The 6,492-nt window shown below is 51.6% G+C and overlaps 1 protein-coding gene across 3 annotated transcripts in view; it reads right to left on the bottom strand.

The window, feature by feature from the left end:
* The window catches only part of Rara (retinoic acid receptor alpha), a 45,594-nt gene that overhangs the window by 13,998 nt on the left and 25,104 nt on the right, over positions 1-6,492 (bottom strand). The gene's annotated exons all lie outside the window — the stretch shown is intronic.

Here is a 6,492-nt window from a genome sequence, read left to right as displayed (position 1 = left end):
CCCTCGCCTCCGCCCCGCCCCAGCCAGGCGCCGCCCCTGGCTTAACCCTTTCCTTGCGGGGCTGGTTGAAGCCGGTCAGACCCTGGGAGACCAGAGCGAGAGGCAGCATGTGGACAGTCAGTGGGGGGAGTTTCGGAGGGGGAGCAGAGCAGCGGAGGATGAGGGAAAGGCGTCGAGCGCAGAGCCGGACAGAGTATGGAGAGAGGGGTGCACACCGAAGCAGGACCGAGGAGGGGCGGACATCCTCCCCCTTCCAGTTCAGCTCCCAGCCTCCCCATGCTCTGGTCCATCCTGGGCCGGCGATACCCAGTGAGGAGGTGGGGTGGTCCCGGTGTCCTAAACACACATCGCCACCCAGCCCCGGCCTCATTTGCCTAATGCAATGCGGCTGAACTCTCGCTGAACTCGCCTGGCGGCGCCTCACCTCCGGGTGACCCACCCACCGCTGCCCGTGACATCACCCGGTCAACCAGCCTGCCCGCGGGGCTCGCCCACCGGCTCCTTGCCCGGCCTGACCCAGCCAGCAACTCGGAACACGCGGACAGTGGGCGCAGGGCCCAGGTGAAGGTGGCCCGGCGTTAGAGCCACGAACGCGGTGTGCTGGGTGTCCCGGGTATGACATTGCGCAGCTTTGGGCGCTCTGTTGGAATGAGACACTCAGATTGTGTCACCGTCTGAGACATCAAGTGTGACTCCGGCTGCCGGCTCACCCACCGGAATCCGGAATCTGCAGCAGCACGATGCTGCTAGAACAACTTGGGGGGCGGGGGAACCTCTCCTCCCCACGCTCGCTTAGCGTGCCTGCAGGAGATCAAAGCTCCGCCCAGGGTGTCTCCCAGCCCGGGAACCAGGATCAGCGGGCCAGCTCAGGAGAGATAATAGGAGGGCCTGATGCCTTCCAGCTGACCACTTCCTCTCTAGGATGCCTATTTCAATGAAGAAACGCCTAGGTTAGGTAGGTCCCTAGAAAGGATATCTAAGGAAGATGGGTAATCTATTACCCTGTCCTCTTGAAAGAAGGGATAAGAATTTATGTGATAACCAAAGATAACCTTCTGGAAATCAGGTTTTCTCTCTTTCCTCTCTCCTCTCTCCTCTCTCCTCTCCCCTCTCCCTCCCTCCCCCCCTCTCTCTATCCCCCTCTCTCTCTCCTCTCTCAGCAGAGTACAGAGGTCCTCATGCTTGCAAGCTTTTTAACCAATGAGCCACCTCCCTGCCCCAAAGCCAGGTTCAGCCGGTATGTTGTAATTTCTCCCATCAACTCCAAGGGGCCTATTACCCTGTGCAGGAGACAGGCAGGAGGATCACAGATACAAGGCCAGCATGAGCTACAAAGTGAGTTCCAGAATAGCCCCAGTAACTTAGTGAAACCTTGTCTCAAATTTTAAAAAGTGAAGAGAGCCAGGCACGGTTGCCCATGCCTTTAATCCCAGCACTGGGGAGGCAGAGGCAGGCAGATCTGTGTGAGTTCAAGGCTAGCCTGGTCTACATAGTGAGTTCCATCCAGGCCAGCTCAGCTGGGGCAACAGGAAGACCCTGTCTCAAAAAGACCAAAAAACAAAAAAGTGAAAAGAGAGAGCTAGATGAGCTGAGAATGTAGCTGAGTTGGTAACGCTGTGTGGTGGTGCACACCTGTAATTCTTGGACTGGGGAGGTGGAGGCAGGAGAATCAACAGTTCAAGGTCATCTTTGCTAATTTTAGCAAATTTGAGGCTAGCCTAGGAAACATGAGACCCTGTCAGAAAGAGAGGCAGACACATACACATACAGGGGGAGGGAGGGGGAACCATACCAAAAGTAGTCCAGGCAGACAAGGGTGGCTTAGCCTAAGTGTCAGTGGTGTGGTAATGGACAGAGGATGGTGGACTCACATGGCATTTTTCTTTTATTTTTATTTATTTATTTTTGAGACAGGGTCTCCTTGTATCCCCAGCTGTCTTTCCTGGAACTCAGTATGTAGACCAGGCTGGCCTCAAACTCACAAAGATCCACCTGCCTCTGCCTCCTGAGTGCTGGGATTAAAGGCCTGTGCCACCACGCCTGGCAGTATTTTTCTTTTTTAAAAAAATTAATGTTTTGCCTGAATGTAAGTGCACCACATGTATGTAATACCCAGGAAGGCCAGAAGAGGGCATCAGATCCCCTGGACCTGGAGTTACAGACCATTGTTAGTTGCCATGTGGGTGCTGGGAACTGAACCCAGGTCCTCTGGAAAAGCCTTAAGTGCTCTTAACTGCTGAACCATCTCTCTCTTCAGTCCTAACAAGGTATTTTTCTTAATTACAGTTGTTTTTTGTATGTGTGTATGTCATAGCACCTGTGTGGATGTCCAAGGACAACTTTCAGGAGTTAGTTCTCTTCTTCCACCAAGTGGGTCTCAAGATCAAACTCTTGAGATTGTCAGGCTTGATAGCAAGTATCTTTACCTGCTAAGCTATCTTGCTGGCCCTCACAAGGTATTTTAATGGTCAACTCAATTGGCATTGATGGTATCTCATGTGCAGCTTATTAGCTTATTATTTCAGAGATTGTGGGGAGGGGGTGATACAAGGCCTTCCTATATAATCCAGGCTGGCCTTGAACTCTCCATCCTCCTGCTTTAGCCTTCAGAATGCTGGGATTACAGACATACTTCACCACACCCATCTGTGATATACAGCTCCTACAACAGTGAGGCTCCTGAGATAGCAAGACAGACTCTACCTGCTATAGAACAGAAGGCTATGTTAGAGCTCCAAAGGAGGGAAAGGACTACAAATAGAGTATCAGGGTCTGGGGCGAGTGTGCAAGTCTTGGCATGGATGAGGCTTTCAGGGACATCAGGATATATCTATACCCTCCAAATCTTTCTGCTCAGTGACATAACTCCTGACACCAGTATTATGTGCTAGGCCCTGTGCTTACAGCTACAAGATGCTAAGGAACCCAAGACTCTGTCCCTTATAGTCAGGCAAAGATTTCCCAAGTAACTCACTTCAGGATCAGAAGAGAACTTCACAGTAGAGAGATGAGTGTTGTAAGAGAATCAAAAATACGGAGCCACAGACATTCAAAGGAGGGAGACAGAAGAGTGTGGTGAGAAAGGGGAACATCTGTGAAGGTTTCTGGAAGAGGCAGCATTCAAGATATTCCTTTAAAAAATGTCCCTTGAATGATGGACAGGATTTCCGGAGCTAGACAGAAAAGCTAGGGTGAGATGTCTGCTCTGGCAGCAGGGAGGTTGTGAAACAGGTCAAGCTCCCTGTAGGAGCTCCCTGTAGGGTGGCAGCTCCCTGTAGGCCTGGGCCTCATCCTGCTCAGTCTTCTCAGGTCTCTAACTCCTCCAGGGTTTTGTGCTTAGCTAACCTCAGCAGATGTTAGCTGATCCCCACCCCCATATACACACATACACATGTACCACACGGGGCCCCCTCCTCTGCCCAGATCTCATCTGGAAGGAACAGCAAACAGGAGAACACGAGACCCTTGCCAGAGAAACATCAGCTCTCAATACAGGGTAGCTATCCCCCAAGACAATACTGAGCTCCACCCCTCCTCTTGTTCTCGCTGCTCTCGAAGTACTTTTTGAAGCAAGCAGGTCACTGTGGCCTCACAGGCTGCCAGACACAGATCAGGAGAGCAAAAAAGATTCAGAGAGGTTGAGTGACCTGCCCAAGGCTGTGCGGGAAGAACCATATTTAAAGACTTCTGTGCATGTAGGTAGGGGAGTGGTAGCAGATAGCCTTCAGGCTGGCTGATATTTTCATCCACTTAGATCCACTAAGAAGTCCAGATGGGGATGGGAGGACCTGGAGGACTGCTGCAGCCAGAGCTAAGGTGGCCTCCAGTCCACACTGACCATGGAGGGTAGGAAGGCACCATCTCAACATCATTTGGAAAAGGATACCACTTCTTCTTTTTACTGATGCTAACCACTCCACTACCACCACCACCACCACCACCACCACCACCACCACCACACACACACACATACACACACACACATACAAAGGGCTGCACTGGCACAGCCCCCACAGGCACACACCCCTTGGCAGGAGGTGGACACAATGCCTGAGGCCCTAACTGGTCTAAGAGGAAGACAGGCTTCCTTCAACTGTGTCCCCTCCCCCAGTCATGAAGGGCTCCTGCCCTGAGAGAGCCTGTGCATTATCCCCAGCTGGAAGACAGATAAACGGCGAGGGGCCCCATTTTCAATGAAAACCTCTGCCTGAAGATCTTTTGGCTGACTCTGCATTTTGGACCCCAGGAAAGGCAAGGCTAGGCTGCACCCCCTCCCCCTAGGCTGTCCTTCCTATTGTCCAGGGAAAGAGTGGGAAGCAGAAAGGGAGGATGCCTAAGCCTGAAAACTGGAGGAAGCGGCAGAGCAGAGGAAGAGGAGAAAGACACACACCCCTCCTCTGGGCCTCCTGCCCAGGCTCCCCTGGGCCTAGGCTCCCCCAGACAGGGAGGAGGGCACTTCCCTATCTAGACTAGTACCCTGCCAACATGTGGAAGGAAAATCTGTAGCCACCTTTTAGATTCCTGTCCTAACTCCTCTATTGATTGTTTCCAACTTTCCTGCCCCCACCTCGCAAATTGCAACAAAATATGAATAAAGCTGTGGCTTTTTACACTCTGTTCCTTCAGAGTCTGTCTGGGGATGGGAAGAGGCTGCAGCCTGCTGAATTCTACAAGCTTCTGGGCTGCAGGGGGCAGAGTAAGGGGGATGGGGGTGTGAACAGATTGTATCCAAAGCTTCCAGGACAGGATGGAGATCTGGCCTAGGCCTCTTATCTCTCTCCCTGTAGTTTCAGGATCCAAAACAAGTAAAGGAGACTTGGAGAGGGTGTCCGTCCCTGCGCCCCCTGTCGGGAGAAGCCTAGAGGTTGATCCTAAGGCTAAGCCAGTGTAGACAGAATTCAACAATGGCACTGAACCCCCTTCAAACCTCCCAGCTCTCCAGAGTAGCCCCCACGGTTTCATCCCAAAGCTGCCTATCTGGATGGTGGAAAACAGGCATGTTTTATGACTGCTAGGATGGTTCTGCCTGTGCCTGAACCTTGCATCCTGTGTTCTCTGTAAATGGGAGTAAGGTGCCTCTCCTGGACTGCCCAGATGAAGATTCATAAGACACAGACAAAGCCCTGACCCACAGTAGGTACTCAGCAGCCTCCCAAGTCCACAGAGTCACATGCCAGGCACACATCCACCAAGTGAGTACCCTAGTGATCTTGCATAACTGGATCCTTTTAGGCAGGTTCTAGTAATGGCCCTGTTTTACATGCTCCAAAGATAAGCACATATTAAGTGACACAGCTATCCAACTTTTTACCTTGAAGTCCATGGAATTTCCAAGTGCATAAGAAAAAAAGATTGGCTACTTCTCCCTGTGGCCAAGAGGAGACATTAGAGACCTGCTCTTCCTAAACACAATCTGAAGGTCACACCCCCTTAAACCTTTAAACCAGGACACCTCTGCTCTAAATCCATTGAACTCCAGCCCACAAGCTGACAAACCCCTCCAACTTTGGATTTGATTCTCCCCAAACACACTCAATTCTAGAACCCTCTTACCCAATATACACAAGCAATTAATCCCCCTTCTCAATGTACTCAGCCTTGACCCCCTCCCCACAAAACACACAACCCTGACCCTCCACACACTGCACACAGAATCCTAAGCCACAGTAAACACCAGGCCTCAGAGTCAAAGCACCAAAGGGAGAGAAGACAGGCTACTCTGGGGCCTCCAGCCTGGTTCCCTGGGAGACCTCAGCAGGACAATAACCCAGCCCTCCCCAGACTGAACCTAGAGAGGCCTCTGTCCTCCCACAGGTCACCTGCTCTCTGAAAAGCACATGCAAGACACTAAAGGTGCAACCTAGGGAAAAGTCCAGAGGGGGAAGACCATTACAACAGCTTTGTGATGTGGGAATGTAGGAGGGAGTGTTGGAGGACCAGGAGCTATCATAGCTACCTGCAAGAATGGAAGAAAAACCACTGTTTCCCACCTCCAGGGACTCCCTGACCCCTGTGCTAGTCCCCAAGTGGAGGCTAAGTGTGTGAAAATTAAAAAAAAAAAATTTCTTTTATTATGTGTAGAAGTATAGAAGTATATTGTTTGCATGTGTGTAAATGTGCCCATGTCGTGCAATGCCTGGGAAGGTCAGAAGAGGGTGTCAGATTCCCCTGGAACTGGAATTACAGACGGCTGTTAGCTGACCTGTGGGTGCTGGGAATTGAAGCCAGGTCCTCTGCAAGAGCAGCCAATGATCTTAACTGCTGGGCCATCAATCCAGGCCCACGTGGAAATTTTTATCTGCTTCCCAGCCCAGGCCCCAAAGGAGGAACTCTGGTCCCTAGACTCCTTCAAGAGGTGGGAGATGCCTGGCTCCTTCAGATCCAAGGCTTCAGCACTACTCCCAGACAAGCCCGCTGGGAAGTTAAGAAGCTCAGGAGATTGTTGTTGTTTACTAGGAAAGGAGGAGGGGCGGGAAACCTACAGGCTAACGG

The sequence above is a fragment of the Nannospalax galili genome, unplaced genomic scaffold, assembly GCF_000622305.1.
Source record: "Nannospalax galili isolate Female #2095 unplaced genomic scaffold, S.galili_v1.0 scaffold1274, whole genome shotgun sequence".
Taxonomy (NCBI): Eukaryota; Metazoa; Chordata; class Mammalia; order Rodentia; family Spalacidae; genus Nannospalax; species Nannospalax galili.
Note: the sequence above shows the minus strand (reverse complement) of the source record. Positions and strands in the feature narration are given on the sequence as shown.